Raw genomic sequence first — 21,567 nt, forward strand, 5'->3', positions numbered from 1 at the left:
CTTATGTATATGGCATTTCTATGCCATATTTATACAATCCATTCATATCTTAATGTATATTTATTATATTATACATTATTATGCCTTATAGGTATTATACCTATAAGCCATATCCATACGATTCATTCACTAGTGCCGCCCCTCACTAGGTTTATAATTGTTATATCATTGATATACAATTTATTTCTATATATATGGCATTTATATGCCATATCCATACAATGCATTCACATTTCAATGTATATTTACTTGTTATACATTATTATGCCTTATAGGTATTATACCTATAAGCCATATCCATACGATTCACTTATATAAATATATGTATATTTTTCTATACATAATTTTTTTTTATTTTTGTATGGATTTCTATGCATATCCATAGTTTATATGGATATGCTTGGCGTTCTATATAGTATTGACAAATTCATATGCATAACATAAGTTTTGACCAATACGAGGAGGGGCCCGCCAACGACCACCTCCCTATAGTAGTTTTTTACCCCACGCACTATTGCGTGCCTGTTTACAGTACTAGTGCCAGCTATCACTAGGTTTATATATCGTGTTTCAGTGATATATGGGTAAATTCTACCATTTATTCTTATGTATATGGCATTTCTATGCCATATTTATACAATCCATTCATATCTTAATGTATATTTATTATATTATACATTATTATGCCTTATAGGTATTATACCTATAAGCCATATCCATACGATTCATTCACTAGTGCCGCCCCTCACTAGGTTTATAATTGTTATATCATTGATATACAATTTATTTCTATATATATGGCATTTATATGCCATATCCATACAATGCATTCACATTTCAATGTATATTTACTTGTTATACATTATTATGCCTTATAGGTATTATACCTATAAGCCATATCCATACGATTCACTTATATAAATATATGTATATTTTTTTCTATACATAATTTTTTTTTACTTTTGTATGGATTTCTATGCATATCCATAGTTTATATGGATATGCTTGGCGTTCTATATAGTATTGACAAATTCATATGCATAACATAAGTTTTGACCAATACGAGGAGGGGCCCGCCAACGACCACCTCCCTATAGTAGTTTTTTACCCCACGCACTATTGCGTGCCTGTTTACAGTACTAGTGCCAGCTATCACTAGGTTTATATATCGTGTTTCAGTGATATATGGGTAAATTCTACCATTTATTCTTATGTATATGGCATTTCTATGCCATATTTATACAATCCATTCATATCTTAATGTATATTTATTATATTATACATTATTATGCCTTATAGGTATTATACCTATAAGCCATATCCATACGATTCATTCACTAGTGCCGCCCCTCACTAGGTTTATAATTGTTATATCATTGATATACAATTTATTTCTATATATATGGCATTTATATGCCATATCCATACAATGCATTCACATTTCAATGTATATTTACTTGTTATACATTATTATGCCTTATAGGTTATTATACCTATAAGCCATATCCATACGATTCACTTATATAAATATATGTATATTTTTCTATACATAATTTTTTTTACTTTTGTATGGTTTTCTATGCATATCCATAGTTTATATGGATATGCTTGGCGTTCTATATAGTATTGACAAATTCATATGCATAACATAAGTTTTGACCAATACGAGGAGGGGCCCGCCAACGACCACCTCCCTATAGTAGTTTTTTACCCCACGCACTATTGCGTGCCTGTTTACAGTACTAGTGCCAGCTATCACTAGGTTTATATATCGTGTTTCAGTGATATATGGGTAAATTCTACCATTTATTCTTATGTATATGGCATTTCTATGCCATATTTATACAATCCATTCATATCTTAATGTATATTTATTATATTATACATTATTATGCCTTATAGGTATTATACCTATAAGCCATATCCATACGATTCATTCACTAGTGCCGCCCCTCACTAGGTTTATAATTGTTATATCATTGATATACAATTTATTTCTATATATATGGCATTTATATGCCATATCCATACAATGCATTCACATTTCAATGTATATTTACTTGTTATACATTATTATGCCTTATAGGTATTATACCTATAAGCCATATCCATACGATTCACTTATATAAATATATGTATATTTTTCTATACATAATTTTTTTTTACTTTTGTATGGTTTTCTATGCATATCCATAGTTTATATGGATATGCTTGGCGTTCTATATAGTATTGACAAATTCATATGCATAACATAAGTTTTGACCAATACGAGGAGGGGCCCGCCAACGACCACCTCCCTATAGTAGTTTTTTTACCCCACGCACTATTGCGTGCCTGTTTACAGTACTAGTGCCAGCTATCACTAGGTTTATATATCGTGTTTCAGTGATATATGGGTAAATTCTACCATTTATTCTTATGTATATGGCATTTCTATGCCATATTTATACAATCCATTCATATCTTAATGTATATTTATTATATTATACATTATTATGCCTTATAGGTATTATACCTATAAGCCATATCCATACGATTCATTCACTAGTGCCGCCCCTCACTAGGTTTATAATTGTTATATCATTGATATACAATTTATTTCTATATATATGGCATTTATATGCCATATCCATACAATGCATTCACATTTCAATGTATATTTACTTGTTATACATTATTATGCCTTATAGGTATTATACCTATAAGCCATATCCATACGATTCACTTATATAAATATATGTATATTTTTCTATACATAATTTTTTTTTACTTTTGTATGGATTTCTATGCATATCCATAGTTTATATGGATATGCTTGGCGTTCTATATAGTATTGACAAATTCATATGCATAACATAAGTTTTGACCAATACGAGGAGGGGCCCGCCAACGACCACCTCCCTATAGTAGTTTTTTACCCCACGCACTATTGCGTGCCTGTTTACAGTACTAGTGCCAGCTATCACTAGGTTTATATATCGTGTTTCAGTGATATATGGGTAAATTCTACCATTTATTCTTATGTATATGGCATTTCTATGCCATATTTATACAATCCATTCATATCTTAATGTATATTTATTATATTATACATTATTATGCCTTATAGGTATTATACCTATAAGCCATATCCATACGATTCATTCACTAGTGCCGCCCCTCACTAGGTTTATAATTGTTATATCATTGATATACAATTTATTTCTATATATATGGCATTTATATGCCATATCCATACAATGCATTCACATTTCAATGTATATTTACTTGTTATACATTATTATGCCTTATAGGTATTATACCTATAAGCCATATCCATACGATTCACTTATATAAATATATGTATATTTTTCTATACATAATTTTTTTTTACTTTTGTATGGATTTCTATGCATATCCATAGTTTATATGGATATGCTTGGCGTTCTATATAGTATTGACAAATTCATATGCATAACATAAGTTTTGACCAATACGAGGAGGGGCCCGCCAACGACCACCTCCCTATAGTAGTTTTTTACCCCACGCACTATTGCGTGCATGTTTACAGTACTAGTGCCAGCTATCATTAGGTTTATATATCGTGTTTCAGTGATATATGGGTAAATTCTACCATTTATTCTTATGTATGTATATGGCATTTCTATGCCATATTTATATAATTCATTCATATCTTAATTTATATTTATTATATTATACATTATTATGCCTTATAGGTATTATACCTATAAGCCATATCCATACGATTCATATACTAGTGCAGCCCCTCACTAGGTTTATATATCTCATTTTAATTATATATTGGTAAATTCTATTATTTATTCTTGTGTATATGGCACTTATATGCCGCCATATCTATAAAAATGCATTTATATTTCAATGTATATTTTCTATATTATACATTATTATGCCTTAAAAAGTTATTATACCTACCATAAGGCGATATCCATACGATTCATTTATATAAAAGATATATGTATAATTTTCTATACATAATTTTTTTTTATGAATATATGGGTTTCCTAAGCATATCCATATAATACATTTAGTTTTATATGGATTAGATTGGTCTTCTTTATTGTATTGCCAAACTCATATTGATAAAATAAGTTTTGAACAATAAGAGGATCAGCCGCCAACCAACCAACCACTGCTACCATTGGAGGAACATATACTTACTTTTTATATGTCCTCTTACTTGAATGGTCCTCTCTTTACTTGAAAATTTCATTACCATAGGAATCTATTTATACATGGAATATGATTTCCACTACTTTTTCGCGTCACTAATAATTAATATGACGATACAGACTTGCTACCATAACATAAGTCTTGAACAATAATAGGAGCAGCCGCCAACCAACCACCAACCAACCAACCACTGCTACCATTGATAGTAATTTTATATGTCCTCTTTAGTTGAATTTCAATACCATAGGAATATTTATACATGGAATATGTTTTGCCACTACTTTTTCGCGTCACTAATAATATGACGATACAGTCTTGCTACCATAACATAAGTTTTGAACAATAAGAGGAGCAGACACACCAACCAACCAACCGCGCTGCTACCATTATATATACTTATATTTATATAAGTCCTCTTACTTGAATGGCCTCTTTACTTGAATTTCAATACCATAGGAATATTTATTTATACATGGAATATGTTTTGCCACTACTTTTTCGCTTCACTAATAATATGACGATATAGACTTGCTACCATAACATAAGTTTTGAACAATAAGAGGAGCAGACACCAACCAACCAACCGCTGCTACCATTGAATGAACCATATATACAAACTTTTATATATGTCCTCTTTACTTGAATTTTAATACCATAGGAATATTTATACATGGAATATGTTTGCCACTTTATCATCGCGTCACTAATAAGATGACGATACATTTTGTTTGTTCAATATTTACTTATATATTGATGTTTCCAATTTAGGTCTTTTATATTTCTTCTTCCCTACCTTACACACCACAAACAAAGTGGCGTGCGATGCTGCAAGCAAGCATAATGATTATGCCCGCTTGCAACATCTTTATTATCGAATCATCAAGCAAAGGATAAGCTTCAGTGGATCGCAGTATGGCAGCTGCTCAACCACTTACAACACCTTGCCTGTTACAAAAGTCGTTTACAATTGATTCTAGGCTTTGTCATTGTATTAAATAATGCTTTTATATGTAACTAGCGCGGCATCAGGTGATCAAAGATCCTCCCAATTTACTATGTTACAAATTACATTGGCATCACATCCATTGTCGTTTATAAAGTAAATTATAAACTTTAAATGGTTTAGAAAGCCATACAATGCAAATTGCCCCTTATTTATCATTGCAGTCCAGCACGGATACGACCTTAGAGGCGTTCAGGCATAATCCAACGGACGTAGCGTCATACCACTGTTCGCTCGAACAAGTATTGTGCCATTGGTCCGTACCTGCGGTTCCTCTCGTACTACGCAGGAATGCTGTCGCAACAACGTTTTGTCATTAGTAGGGTAAAACTAACCTGTCTCACGACGGTCTAAACCCAGCTCACGTTCCCTTGCATGGGTGAACAATCCAACGCTTGGTGAATTTTGCTTCACAATGATAGGAAGAGCCGACATCGAAGGATCAAAAAGCGACGTCGCTATGAACGCTTGGCCGCCACAAGCCAGTTATCCCTATGGTAACTTTTCTGACACCTCTTGTTAAAAACTCTTTAAACCAAAAGGATCGATAGGCCGAGCTTTTGCTGTCCCTGTGTGTACTGAACACCGAGATCAAGTCAGCATTTGCCCTTTTGCTCTATGTGTGGTTTCTGTCCGCACTGAGCTGGCCTTGGGACACCTCCGTTATTATTTGAGAGATGTACCGCCCCAGTCAAACTCCCTACCTGGCAATGTCCTTGAATTGGATCATACCTGAGTAATTGGAGTTATACCAAATTTTCAAATCAAAAATACATAAATGCACCGTTTTATTAAAGAATTTGTTTGCGATTATATAACAAACTCGTGATACTTTGATCAAGAAGCTTGCATCAAAACCCAATACCATAAGATATAATAAATATATCCGTATAATGGCTAGGAAATGATACACGTTCCATTTAATCAAGTAAGTAAGGAAACAATAAGAGTAGTGGTATTTCATTGGCGATACCAAACCGAAGTCTAATATCTCCCACTTATTCTACACCTCTTATGTCTCCTTACACTGCCAGATTAGAGTCAAGCTCAAAAGGGTCTTCTTTCCCCGCTAATTATTCCAAGCCCGTTCCCTTGGCTGTGGTTTCGCTAGATAGTAGATAGGGACAGGTGTGTCTCGGATCCCTCCGAACTTGTTTTACGTGGCGTGTTCCACAATGAAGGGATTACAACCACGGCATTCTAATATACCCACAAGTGAGTATATAATGCACGGGTCTAGGTTAAGCGCCAGACCAACGCCCCGGACTAGAAGCTATAGCTATGTACATAGCATCCACCCCAGTAGCAATTCGAGTACTTACTTGTCGGGCAAGCACTCCCCCTTGCGTAGGGCGAGATCTATCTAAAATCTCTACTGTTCTGTGGGTCACAGCACCCGAGTTGTATAACGCAACATCCACGTCGAGCCCGAGGACTCTACCCGCGATATAGGTGTCAACCACAGCCACCACGATACTCCCACAAGGGGGCCAACCTCAATGAGCAGCCTTGGAGCTGCTCAACCCGTGGTACCGAAATTACAGGCTCGGTGAGCCTCACCCCTTCAGCTCCGACAAGCTCGGATGGGGCAACCATTGCCATATTAGTCGCCTCCTACGACAAGCTATGGCAGGCTGTGGCAGTATTCTTCGCCGCTACCACACGGCAAAAGAGGTGTGGGACTAACGTCCCGGCGCCTGTGGTTCCTCCCTCGTCGCATCCATCCTTCGCCTCGAGAAGGCAGCATCGGCAAAAAACTCCTAGGAGACGCATCCGTTCTGGGGTCTCGACTACTCCCGCGACGATCCATCTTCCCTGGTCTCGAACGACTCCAAGGGCATCCAGGTCCCGCAAATCGTTGTACAGGCGGCATTCACACAGTATGTGGCGCCAGTCCTCTCTTGCCACGCCACATGAGCATGCGGTCGTGGTGCTGAGGGTCCTGCCTTGCAGAAATGCGTTCATCGACCCGTGTCCTGTCAGCAAGAATCCGGCTTTGAGGGTAAAGACAAAGTCTTTCCTCTTGTAGACGAACGCTGGCCTCTGGGAAAAACTCGCGAGTCACGGAGCCGTGTTCCGCGCGATCCCATCTGAGTTGCCACTCATTTAGCAGACGTTCGTCTAGCAGCGCCATCTTAGCTTTCCAGTCCAACACGGACAGGTCCTGTCCGTGGAGCCAGTCGCTCTCATCCAGGGGGACATCCTTCCTCAGCTTGAACTTCACGGCGATCCTGTGAGCATCCAGATCCATTGGAGGAGCACCAGCAAGCACCTGCAGTGCCACCGTGGACACTGTGCGGCATACCGGTAGGCATCCTAAAAGGATGGACCTCTGGCACGAGGTGAGGAGTTTAAGGGACTTGCCCCTACTCGCCGCCTTGTACCAGACCGAGGCACCAAAGAGTGCACAGGGGACCATGAGTCCGCTGTAAATCGTCCTCTTAGCACGGGAGCTGAGCCCCCAATCGACTCGAAGCACCCGCGCTAGTCCTCCGGCAACTCCAGCCAGCCGATCTCTGAGAGCAGAGATATGCGGGAGAAAACTCAACCGCTCGCCGACTAAGATGCCAAGGTACCGGCATTTGGTGACGTAAGGCAGGCTTGCTCCAGCAAACCGTACCGTCGGTCTCCTCGTGCGTGAAAGCTGTCCTTTCAGCAACATTATTGCCGTCTTGCTGGTTGACACACTCACTCCAACCTCAGCTCCCCAGGCTCCCACGATGTCCATCAACTGCTCGCCCTTCCGCTCCAGATCGGCACGGGAATTCCGTCGACGAAAAGCAGAAGATCATCTGCAAACGCGCTCAGAGCACAATGTGGCTCCAAGCGCTGAAGCAGCACATCCATCAGTAAATTCCAAATAAATGGACCACTGACGGACCCTTGCGGGCAGCCCCGTGTAACCGCAACTGTGGCTGCTTCATACCTGCTGATGATGCTTGCGCTACGGCCGGAAAAATAGCTTTTCCACAAGTCGATTTCTCGACAGCCTACGTCGACAAGCCGATCCAGCACCGCACTCCACTCCACGTTGTCGAAGGCTCCCTTGAAATCGACAAAGATTCCAAGGACCCTCCTCTCGCGACTGTTGGCGACGGTGTTTTTGGCGTGCATCCACGCATCCTCCACGCAGCGTCCAGGCCTGAATCCGAATTGCCATCTGCAGCCATCCGGTAGCACATCCTTCAGCCGATTCACCATGATTCCCTCAAGCGCCTTTCCGAACACTGGCAAAAGGCATATGCCGCGATAAGAGGCAGGATCGCTCCTGTCCTTATCTGGCCCCTTTACCAGCGGTATCACTCTCGGGTGCTTCCACTCGGCCGGAAAGTATCCTTCCGAGATGCACCGAGAGTACAGCTTCGTCAGGTGCTGAGGGATGGCACGCCATACCTCCTTGACAATACCGCCCGTGATGCCATCCATACCCGGCGATCGCCGGCTTCTCAGCCTCGCGACGCTGGTTGCCACCTCGAAGGCTTCGAGGATCGGTGGGGCACCAGGGGGTATGTCTTCTCGTGTCGTCGACTCCGCAACAGGGAAAAAGTTGCGGAGAAGCACACTTGCGCAGTCGTGCCAAGTTACGGAAAGCGCGCCGTTCGACCGGAGACATCCGAGATCGGCTGTCTTCTTCCGGCCTCGGCATATTCGGTATACGTGCCCCCATGGATCATCCTTGTGCCGTCCCACGAAGTCCCGCCAGTTTTGCTCCTTTGTCGTCAAGATAAGCTTCTTGTACTGGCCTGAGGCAAATCTCAGTCCAGCGGCAAGTTGCTCAGCATCGTCGGTGCCACTCCGGCGAGCTGCCTGCAGCCTACGCCTCAGTCTCCGGACCTCTTGGCGCTTGGTACTCAGCTCAGGATTCCACCATATTACGTTTCCCCTCGCTGCAGGTATCCTGCGCCCTATCACCCTGTCGCACACATCGTGTACGATGGAGCGAAGGGCAGACACATGGTCGTCCAACGGCGATTCCTCCAGTTCCTCGAGACTCTGTGCTGCACTCCTTAACTCTACACTGAATCTTCGCCAACTTGCATTGGAGAGCTTCCATTGCGGTACCGGAGCTAGGCTCTCAACGGTACTGCTCGGATCTGGAGTAACCTCAACAGTGATAATGTTGTGGTCACTCAGCTCCCAGAAGTCAACTCTCCAATCGTAGGTTGCCCATACTCGCGCCGCTTCGTTGGCGAAGGTCACGTCGATATCACTTCTAGAGCGGTGATTATCGAACGTGAACACCTGGCTGGCCGTATTCAGTACACTGGCACCGCTTGCGATTATCCACTCGTTCATGAGCTGTCCCCGTTCGCGGTTCAGGCGGTCTCCAGAGTTGTCTGGGGATTTGCTGAACCACATAGGGGAGACTGCGTTAGCATCAAGTCCGAGGATTGTCGGTGTTCTGCTAGCTAATAGCAGAACCGTATCCAGGTAGTCAGTGTAGGGCTCCAGAGCAGCTAGATGCTGGCAGTATACGGAGGCCAGAAAGATTGTGCCATATCTTCCTGTGACACTCACGCACACTCCGTAGTCCGTCGTCAAAGCCTCGATGGGCATGCAGATGGCAGATGGGTCGTCCACGATGATGGCAGCTTTCTTCCTCCTATCGGCGAATATCCTCATTCCTCCAGGCAGTCCAGTGAGTCGCTTGCCAGCGTCCACGTAGGGCTCCTGGACTAGTGCGAACAGGTGGCCAGCATCTCTCATCTGCTTGGCAAGCTCGATGACAGCGCAACGGCCTCGACCACAATTCGCTTGGATGAAGCTAAACATTATCAATGTCTAGCTTGCACCCTGGCTAGCAGCGCGCCGTATATCGGGCAGCCACCCGAAAGCATATAATGCCCCGAGGGCATACCCTTGTGACGGCAGTTGCGGCAGTCCACCGCATTTCTGCACTTCGCCGCGACGTGGTCGTTCTGTCCGCACTGGCGGCAGACCTGCTTCTCTCGGGCGTACCGACACTCATTGACCTTGTGGTCAAAGCCAAGGCATCGGTGGCACGCGTAGGTTCGCACCTGAGAGCGGCAGCGGTAGGAAAACCACTTAATGTATACTCTCCCGCCCTCGAGAACGGCCAGCGCCTGGTCGTCTACCTCCAGCGTCACATTGATTGTGGCACCGTCAGCAGCTGACCAGGGCTTGGTCGCCAGGACAACCGCCTTCTGGAACTCCTTGAGGCTCATCTCTTCGAAGTTCTTCTCCCTGAGCTCCATCATAAACTCGTCCGGTCCCACGGAGGTGTCCACATCCTGGACCGTAACACGCGGCTTCGCAGCGGTGTTCCTCGACACCTTCAGGCCCACCTCGGCGAACTTTGCGGAGGCGACGACCTTCGTCATCTCCGCCTGCGAAGGCGTGCGAATGATCGCGCCGCCCCGCTTCAGCTCACGCACCTCGTGTACTCGTACGCCCAGAGCGGGCGCTACCTCCTTGCGGATCTTCTCAGCGATTTGCCTGCCTGACAGGGCCGGGTCGTCGCACGCAACGACAGCCGACCATGTCTCCCGAATCTTCCGCGGTGCGGGTACGGGGGCAAGGGGGGCAACAGGGGCAGCAGGTGAGGCGACTAGGTGCGCGCCTCTAGCAGCGGTGGCTGCATATGAGGCGGCCGAGGCGACCGGTGTCTGCCTCTTCAAGCGATCCTCCAGCACTCCGATGCGGATCAGCAGGGCTCCGACGACCTCCTCGTAGCGGTTTGCCAACAACTGCGTCTTAATGCTCACGGTAGGGCTCGCTACGTGGGACATCCTCAGGATATCCGCACGGATGTCGCCCATCTCGGCAGCAACGGCTCCGTTTCCCCTCCATTCCCTGTCCGAGAAGGATTTCTCTATGCTGGCTGGCACGACGAAGGTCCCTCCATCAGCAGCGGCTGCGACTGTGGCAGCGTCGGCGGGGGCAGCGGCGGGGGCAGCGGCGGGGGCAGCGGCGGCGGCAGCGGCAGCGGCTGCGGCAGCGGCAGCGGCTGCGACTGCGGCAGCGTCAGCGGCGGGGGCAGCGGCGGGGGCAGCGGCAAAGGCGTCGGCAGGGGCAGCGGCGGTTGCATCCAGCGCCAACACTTTGCACCTCGAGGCCTCCCTCAGCGGCGCTTTGTTGCGCTTGCCTCTGGCGCGCCCTCTGCCCGAGCTGCTTCCACGGCTGCTCGCACTTTCGCTCCCGGACTCGTCGACCACCATTTTTGGTGGCGCCATCTGCCGGTTATCGGCCTTACTAAGTAAGCTCTTTGATATTCGAGACTTACCCCTTCCTATCAGCTGGTTCTCAAAAGCTCGGTCAGCTGATCAGCTGATCCAAGTTCAGCGGAGACACAAACCGCACAGCTGTGGGCGACAAAATGTGCCTAAATTAGGCAAACGCCTCTCTCGAGAGAGCGCCTCTCTCGCGACACACGTGTCTTAATGGAAAATTTCCAAAAAGAAAAACGCGAATATCGCCCGATTTCCGCAGAATTTCAAACGGAAAACACACGCACTGTGTTCGCAAGCACGAAACACGAATTTTCGCACTATTTTCAACAATGTACCTGTTGTTTTTACTGCCTAAATGCACTTTACTCGCGGAGCGTACGGAAAAACACGTCTGTTCTCGCGAGCAACCAAACACCGACTGTGTGTAGATAGGGACAGTAGGAATCTCGTTAATCCATTCATGCGCGTCACTAATTAGATGACGAGGCATTTGGCTACCTTAAGAGAGTCATAGTTACTCCCGCCGTTGACCCGCGCTTACTTGAATTTCTTCACTTTGACATTCAGAGCACTGGGCAGAAATCACATTGTGTCAACACCCGCTAGGGCCATCACAATGCTTTGTTTTAATTAGACAGTCGGATTCCCCAAGTCCGTGCCAGTTCTGAATTGATTGTTAATTGATAATCGTTATAATTAATAAGAACTAATTGGTTTAACCCAATTAGTATTCTTAAAAATTTTAGCAAGAAAGTTCCACAATTGGCTACGTAACTAAACTATCCGGGGAACAAGTGACCAACATAAATGCCAGACACTCTATTTACCCAGAACGAGCACATAAACCATGTTATTGTTTCCCAATCAAGCCCGACTATCTCAATCTTCAGAGCCAATCCTTATCCCGAAGTTACGGATCTAATTTGCCGACTTCCCTTACCTACATTATTCTATCGACTAGAGACTCTTCACCTTGGAGACCAGCTGCGGATATTGGTACGGCCTGTTGAGAAGTTTGCGTGTCCCCACCATAAATTTTCAAGGTCCGAGGAGAAAATATCGACACAACAGTATATGTCATGCTCTTCTAGCCCATCTACCATATCTCTCTGCGAAAGACTTCCATGGTAGTACGGCTATAAAACAGAAAAGAAAACTCTTCCGATATCTCTCGACGGCTTCTTTATGGTCGTTCCTGTTGCCAGGATGAGCACGAGGCCCATATTTAATAACAAACGGATACTCAACAGGTTACGGAATTGGAACCGTATTCCCTTTCGTTCAAAATTATTCAAGTATATTAATTAGCTTGATTTATATAATATAATTATATTTGTATGGCATTTGTGTTTTACTTGAAAATTTTCGGCTTTCGCCTTGAACTTAGGACCGACTAACTCGTGATCAACCACTGTTCACACGAAACCCTTCTCCACTTCAGTCCTCCAAGGTCTCATTCGATTATTTGCTACTACCACCAAGATCTGTACCAATGGCAGCTCCATGCAGGCTTACGCCAAACACTTCTACGCATACCATTGTACCTTCCTACTCACTAAAGTTTCAAAATTTATATCACAAGTAATATAAATCATCTACTTTAGCGGTAATGTATAGGTATACAACTTAAGCGCCATCCATTTTAAGGGCTAGTTGCTTCGGCAGGTGAGTTGTTACACACTCCTTAGCGGATTTCGACTTCCATGATCACCGTCCTGCTGTTTTAAGCAACCAACGCCTTTCATGGTATCTGCATGAGTTGTTAATTTGGGCACCGTAACATTACGTTTGGTTCATCCCACAGCGCCAGTTCTGCTTACCAAAAGTGGCCCACTGGGCACATTATATCATAACCTTGAACTTCATATCAAGAAAGTTAAGGTTCTTACCCATTTAAAGTTTGAGAATAGGTTAAGATCGTTTCGACCCTAAGGCCTCTAATCATTCGCTTTACCAGATAAGATTATTTTATATAACATTAAAATGCACCAGCTATCCTGAGGGAAACTTCGGAAGGAACCAGCTACTAGATGGTTCGATTGGTCTTTCGCCCCTATACTCAATTCTGACAATCGATTTGCACGTCAGAACTGTTTCGGTCTTCCATCAGGGTTTCCCCTGACTTCAACCTGATCAAGTATAGTTCACCATCTTTCGGGTCACAGCATATATGCTCAAGGTACGTTCCAGTTAGAGGCATAAATAATATAAATATCATTATACATAACTATATAGAACGCCCCGGGATTGTGTTAATTAGCTATAAATAGTTAAAAAACTAATCCCATTATTAGTCAAGTTAATTACGCTATTAGGTTTATATCCCAATAACTTGCACATATGTTAGACTCCTTGGTCCGTGTTTCAAGACGGGTCCCGAAGGTATCCTGAATCTTTCGCATTGTTAATCATACAAGTGCATATAATAAACACAAAAATCAATGATAATTATGCCATTATATAATTCCGAAAAATTAACGCACTGTATTCATATAAATCTATCAGCACTTTATCAAATTAATAACATTTATTCTGTGTTAAAATGCAAGCAAATTAATTTGAATAAACTATAAGTTATATTTTATGATAAATTTTGTATGCTAATAGATTACAATTGTCCTTATATGGAAAAAATGCACACTATTATCATAATATTGTTTAAATATTACAATTTTAATGATGAATTTTCCATAACGGATATTCAGGTTCATCGGGCTTAACCTCTAAGCAGTTTCACGTACTGTTTAACTCTCTATTCAGAGTTCTTTTCAACTTTCCCTCACGGTACTTGTTACTATCGGTCTCATGGTTATATTTAGTTTTAGATGGAGTTTACCACCCACTTAGTGCTGCACTATCAAGCAACACGACTCTTTGGAAACATCATCTAGTAATCATTAACGTTATACGGGCCTGGCACCCTCTATGGGTAAATGGCCTCATTTAAGAAGGACTTAAATCGTTAATTTCTCATACTAGAATATGGACGCTCCATACACTGCATCTCACATTTGCCATATAGACAAAGTGACTTAGTGCTGAACTGATTTCTTTTCGCTCGCCGCTACTAAGAAATCCTGGTTAGTTTCTTTTCCTCCCCTAATTAATATGCTTAAATTCAGGGGGTAGTCCCATATGAGTTGAGGTTGTGTATAACTTTTTTTGCAATTAATTCTTTATATATAATGATAAAAACATTTTATTAAATTCGTTATATATTTTATATATTTGTATGGCATTTGTTTGGTCTAACGAATCAACGAAGAATAATAATATTGTCAACGGCTTTCTATTTACTAATCTTTAATAAGAGACAATTCTAGATAAATTTTTTATGCTAGACATTTCTCAGTATTATTTGATTGAAAAAGAAAATATTTCTCTTCGTTTTTCACATTCAAATTATTTACTAATGTGAGATAATGTTTTTCATATATTTGTTAATATTATGAATAATATAATAATTAAATTATTATTATCCAATAATATACCATATGCTTATAAAATTTCATTATAAAATTTATATAAACAACTTAATTAGCATAGTCTTACAACCCTCAACCATATGTAGTCCAAGCAGCACTATAAAATTAATTAAAGTACATAACAGCATGGACTGCGATATGCGTTCAAAATGTCGATGTTCAATGTGTCCTGCAGTTCACACGATGACGCACAGTTTGCTGCGTTCTTCATCGACCCATGAGCCGAGTGATCCACCGCTTAGAGTTTATATATTGGTTTTGGTAATTTTGTCATATATGTTTTTATTGAAAGAAATTAAAAATACACCATTTTACTGGCATATATCAATTCCTTCAATAAATTGATTTTTATACCTAAAACGAATGCTGCGAAATGTCTTAGTTTCATATAACCAATAATATATCAAGTATTTTTTAAATGGCATTTACGGTATTAATACTTTTTTTTAGCGATATATATTGAAATTTATATAAAACATTAACCTGTAATAATCAGGTACAAACATTGTACATTTTAGGTTGTTTGCATTATCCAATGTATGCGCATAACTGAGATGAACAATACATATCGCAACGCGTGTATATTATGGTCCATATACACACAGTGTTTTATTAATTAATTGCATTTAATATAACAATATAATAATAATATTAAATAAATTTAATAATTTCGATTTGCTTGTTCGAATTTTGTTATTTGTTTGCTTTTGCTTATTTATTTATCTCTTATTTAATGCAATAATATATTTATTATTACAATTATTATTTCGATTTGCTTGTTCGAAATTTTATATTTGATCTATAAAAGATCATATTTTTGGCAATTTATATTTTATTTGTATTACTATAATATATTATATTATTATAATAAAAACAAATTTTTTTATTAACGGTAAGGATATTAAACAATAATGATCCTTCCGCAGGTTCACCTACGGAAACCTTGTTACGACTTTTACTTCCTCTAAATAATCAAGTTCGGTCAACTTTTGCGAAACAACCGTAACACACAAGGCGTCACAGTGATCACGTCCGGAGACCTCACTAAATAATTCAATCGGTAGTAGCGACGGGCGGTGTGTACAAAGGGCAGGGACGTAATCAATGCGAGTTAATGACTCACACTTACTGGGAATTCCAAGTTCATGTGAACAGTTTCAGTTCACAATCCCAAGCATGAAAGTGGTTCAGCGGTTTACCCGGACCTCTCGGTCTAGGAAATACACGTTGATACTTTCATTGTAGCGCGCGTGCAGCCCAGGACATCTAAGGGCATCACAGACCTGTTATTGCTCAATCTCATTATTGCTAGACGCAATTTGTCCATTTAAGAAGCTAGTGTCCTTATAATGGGACAAACCAACAGGTACGGCTCCACTTATATAAACACATTCAAACACAATAAACATTTTACTGCCACCATGAATGAAGGCTATATAAGCTTCAACACCATAATCCTGAAGATATCTATTTAATATATTTGAGTCTCGTTCGTTATCGGAATTAACCAGACAAATCACTCCACGAACTAAGAACGGCCATGCACCACCACCCATAGATTCGAGAAAGAGCTATCAATCTGTCTTACACACTTATGTTCGGACCTGGTAAGTTTTCCCGTGTTGAGTCAAATTAAGCCGCAGGCTCCACTCCTGGTGGTGCCCTTCCGTCAATTCCTTTAAGTTTCAGCTTTGCAACCATACTTCCCCCGGAGCCCAAAAGCTTTGGTTTCCCGGGAAGCGACTGAGAGAGCCATAAAAGTAGCTACACCCAATTGCTAGCTGGCATCGTTTATGGTTAGAACTAGGGCGGTATCTGATCGCCTTCGAACCTCTAACTTTCGTTCTTGATTAATGAAAACATCTTTGGCAAATGCTTTCGCTTAAGTTAGTCTTACGACGGTCCAAGAATTTCACCTCTCGCGTCGTAATACTAATGCCCCCAAACTGCTTCTATTAATCATTACCTCTTGATCTGAAAACCAATGAAAGCAGAACAGAGGTCTTATTTCATTATCCCATGCACAGAATATTCAGGCATTTGAAGCCTGCTTTAAGCACTCTAATTTGTTCAAAGTAATTGTACCGGCCCACAATAACACTCGTTTAAGAGCACTAATGCAGGTTTTTAAATAGGAGGAACATATGAAAAAATACAAGTATCTAAGCACATGTAAGAACTCCACCGGTAATACGCTTACATACATAAAGGTATAGTACTAACCACAATTGTAAGTTGTACTACCCGTATGAAGCACAAGTTCAACTACGAACGTTTTAACCGCAACAACTTTAATATACGCTATTGGAGCTGGAATTACCGCGGCTGCTGGCACCAGACTTGCCCTCCAATTGGTCCTTGTTAAAGGATTTAAAGTGTACTCATTCCAATTACAGGGCCTCGGATATGAGTCCTGTATTGTTATTTTTCGTCACTACCTCCCCGAGCTGGGAGTGGGTAATTTACGCGCCTGCTGCCTTCCTTAGATGTGGTAGCCGTTTCTCAGGCTCCCTCTCCGGAATCGAACCCTGATTCCCCGTTACCCGTTGCAACCATGGTAGTCCTAGATACTACCATCAAAAGTTGATAGGGCAGACATTTGAAAGATCTGTCGTCGGTACAAGACCATACGATCTGCATGTTATCTAGAGTTCAACCAATATAACGATCTTGCGATCGCTTGGTTTTAGCCTAATAAAAGCACATGTCCCATAAGGTTCATGTTTTAATTGCATGTATTAGCTCTAGAATTACCACAGTTATCCAAGTAACTGTTAACGATCTAAGGAACCATAACTGATATAATGAGCCTTTTGCGGTTTCACTTTTAATTCGTGTGTACTTAGACATGCATGGCTTAATCTTTGAGACAAGCATATAACTACTGGCAGGATCAACCAGAATAATGTTTTTATTCATATTTCATTCATATTTTTGAATAGAAATTAGCAATATAAATTTTATAGATTGTTTTCTATCGAATACGGCCATTTTTATATAGCATTCGTATACGTTTGTTGTTTTCACAATATATACTTGTTCCGCCACTAATAATAACAAGTTTTTTAATTATTGATGTTAAAAACACAATATTTTTTTTCGTAATACGTAATAATTTTCTTTATATTTGCATATTTCATTCTAAAATATCTTTTTTGTTCGACATACGTCATTATTGTATCCACACATGTACAATTTTTGTTTAACCAATATAAAATATTGAATTAAATCATTTGTATTTTGATGATAAATTTAAAATTTATCTGTATATATTCATATAAGACTCTTTGGTAATATATAATATAAAACCGAGCGCATATATGATATGTACGTTAGAAAAAATAATATATATATATATTATTTTCTTTTAATATAGGGACACCTCTTTTAATTTATCCCCGCAGGGAATTATCACATAACTCAGTATGTGATAATGGCAGACCAATATACATATATATCAAGATTATCAATACAAAATATATATCATTATTAGCCTGCCTCAATTGTAATTATTTATTTGGATTAACGATAAAGTTCGGAAACAATTTGTTATTCTATGTATAATAGAAACCTTGGCCTTTGTTTCAACATTATTATCTTTGGGCTTAAAATATTAACCGTGGAGCCAAGTCTCATATTCATAAATGAATAAAGAAACAAATTTGACGGATTAATATCTTCTCTACCGACAGACAGTATTTTGTCACGTCAATAGTAGATGGCCGGCCCATTGACCATCCTATAGTAGTTTTTGGACCCAATATCTTTAATTCGGGTATTTTCAATTGTCTTTGCCAATCAACCGTTTGGTACTCTCTCATATAATAAGAGAATACACATATAATTCCATTATATGGATATATCTTCATTATTTTATTTGCTACATCACCCTATAATAGTTTTTGAACCCGTCAACTTCAATTCGGGTATTTTCAATTGTCTTTGCCAACCATTTATATGGTATTCTCTATTATAATAAGAGAATACTAGTGTATATCCATTATATGGATATATCATCTTCATATTATTTGCTACACCACCCTATAGTAGTTTTTGAACCCATCATCTGCAATTCGGGTATTTTCAATTGTCTTTGCCAACCAACTATACGGTATTCTCTCTTATAATAAGAGAATACAAGTATATTTTCATTATATGGATATAATGCCATTTATTTTTCAATATCCATATAATTCATTTAGTTTTGTATGTACAAAACAAGTTTTCTTTATAGTATTGACAAAATCATATGTTTACGCATAACATAAGTTTTGACCAATACGAGGAGGGGCCCGCCAACGACCACCTCCCTATAGTAGTTTTTTACCCCACGCACTACTGCGTGCCTGTTTACAGTACTAGTGCCAGCTATCACTAGGTTTATATATCATGTTTCAGTGATATATGGGTAAATTCTACCATTTATTCTTATGTATATGGCATTTCTATGCCATATTTATACAATCCATTCATATCTTAATGTATATTTATTATATTATACATTATTATGCCTTATAGGTATTATACCTATAAGCCATATCCATACGATTCATTCACTAGTGCCGCCCCTCACTAGGTTTATAATTGTTATATCATTGATATACAATTTATTTCTATATATATGGCATTTATATGCCATATCCATACAATGCATTCACATTTCAATGTATATTTACTTGTTATACATTATTATGCCTTATAGGTATTATACCTATAAGCCATATCCATACGATTCACTTATATAAATATATGTATATTTTTCTATACATAATTTTTTTTTACTTTTGTATGGATTTCTATGCATATCCATAGTTTATATGGATATGCTTGGCGTTCTATATAGTATTGACAAATTCATATGCATAACATAAGTTTTGACCAATACGAGGAGGGGCCCGCCAACGACCACCTCCCTATAGTAGTTTTTTACCCCACGCACTATTGCGTGCCTGTTTACAGTACTAGTGCCAGCTATCACTAGGTTTATATATCGTGTTTCAGTGATATATGGGTAAATTCTACCATTTATTCTTATGTATATGGCATTTCTATGCCATATTTATACAATCCATTCATATCTTAATGTATATTTATTATATTATACATTATTATGCCTTATAGGTATTATACCTATAAGCCATATCCATACGATTCATTCACTAGTGCCGCCCCTCACTAGGTTTATAATTGTTATATCATTGATATACAATTTATTTCTATATATATGGCATTTATATGCCATATCCATACAATGCATTCACATTTCAATGTATATTTACTTGTTATACATTATTATGCCTTATAGGTATTATACCTATAAGCCATATCCATACGATTCACTTATATAAATATATGTATATTTTTTCTATACATAATTTTTTTTTACTTTTGTATGGATTTCTATGCATATCCATAGTTTATATGGATATGCTTGGCGTTCTATATAGTATTGACAAATTCATATGCATAACATAAGTTTTGACCAATACGAGGAGGGGCCCGCCAACGACCACCTCCCTATAGTAGTTTTTTACCCCACGCACTATTGCGTGCCTGTTTACAGTACTAGTGCCAGCTATCACTAGGTTTATATATCGTGTTTCAGTGATATATGGGTAAATTCTACCATTTATTCTTATGTATATGGCATTTCTATGCCATATTTATACAATCCATTCATATCTTAATGTATATTTATTATATTATACATTATTATGCCTTATAGGTATTATACCTATAAGCCATATCCATACGATTCATTCACTAGTGCCGCCCCTCACTAGGTTTATAATTGTTATATCATTGATATACAATTTATTTCTATATATATGGCATTTATATGCCATATCCATACAATGCATTCACATTTCAATGTATATTTACTTGTTATACATTATTATGCCTTATAGGTATTATACCTATAAGCCATATCCATACGATTCACTTATATAAATATATGTATATTTTTCTATACATAATTTTTTTTTACTTTTGTATGGTTTTCTATGCATATCCATAGTTTATATGGATATGCTTGGCGTTCTATATAGTATTGACAAATTCATATGCATAACATAAGTTTTGACCAATACGAGGAGGGGCCCGCCAACGACCACCTCCCTATAGTAGTTTTTTACCCCACGCACTATTGCGTGCCTGTTTACAGTACTAGTGCCAGCTATCACTAGGTTTATATATCGTGTTTCAGTGATATATGGGTAAATTCTACCATTTATTCTTATGTATATGGCATTTCTATGCCATATTTATACAATCCATTCATATCTTAATGTATATTTATTATATTATACATTATTATGCCTTATAGGTATTATACCTATAAGCCATATCCATACGATTCATTCACTAGTGCCGCCCCTCACTAGGTTTATAATTGTTATATCATTGATATACAATTTATTTCTATATATATGGCATTTATATGCCATATCCATACAATGCATTCACATTTCAATGTATATTTACTTGTTATACATTATTATGCCTTATAGGTATTATACCTATAAGCCATATCCATACGATTCACTTATATAAATATATGTATATTTTTCTATACATAATTTTTTTTTTACTTTTGTATGGTTTTCTATGCATATCCATAGTTTATATGGATATGCTTGGCGTTCTATATAGTATTGACAAATTCATATGCATAACATAAGTTTTGACCAATACG

General features: G+C 39.4%; 2 non-coding genes and 1 pseudogene across 2 annotated transcripts; all 3 read right to left on the reverse strand.

The window, feature by feature from the left end:
• Window positions 1-5,062: 5,062 nt before the first annotated feature.
• LOC119558780 lies at window positions 5,063-14,534 on the reverse strand (annotated as a pseudogene).
• A 402-nt stretch (window positions 14,535-14,936) lies between these two features.
• LOC119558777 lies at window positions 14,937-15,116 on the reverse strand. The gene has a single exon (XR_005220428.1). It is a non-coding gene; the product is annotated as a 5.8S ribosomal RNA (ribosomal RNA).
• Window positions 15,117-15,779: 663 nt separating this feature from the next.
• Window positions 15,780-17,774, reverse strand: LOC119558784. Its single transcript, XR_005220433.1, has one exon. It is a non-coding gene; the product is annotated as a small subunit ribosomal RNA (ribosomal RNA).
• Between the last annotated feature and the right edge of the window lie 3,793 nt (window positions 17,775-21,567).

This window comes from Drosophila subpulchrella, unplaced genomic scaffold (assembly GCF_014743375.2).
Source record: "Drosophila subpulchrella strain 33 F10 #4 breed RU33 unplaced genomic scaffold, RU_Dsub_v1.1 Primary Assembly Seq138, whole genome shotgun sequence".
Taxonomy (NCBI): domain Eukaryota; kingdom Metazoa; phylum Arthropoda; class Insecta; order Diptera; family Drosophilidae; genus Drosophila; species Drosophila subpulchrella.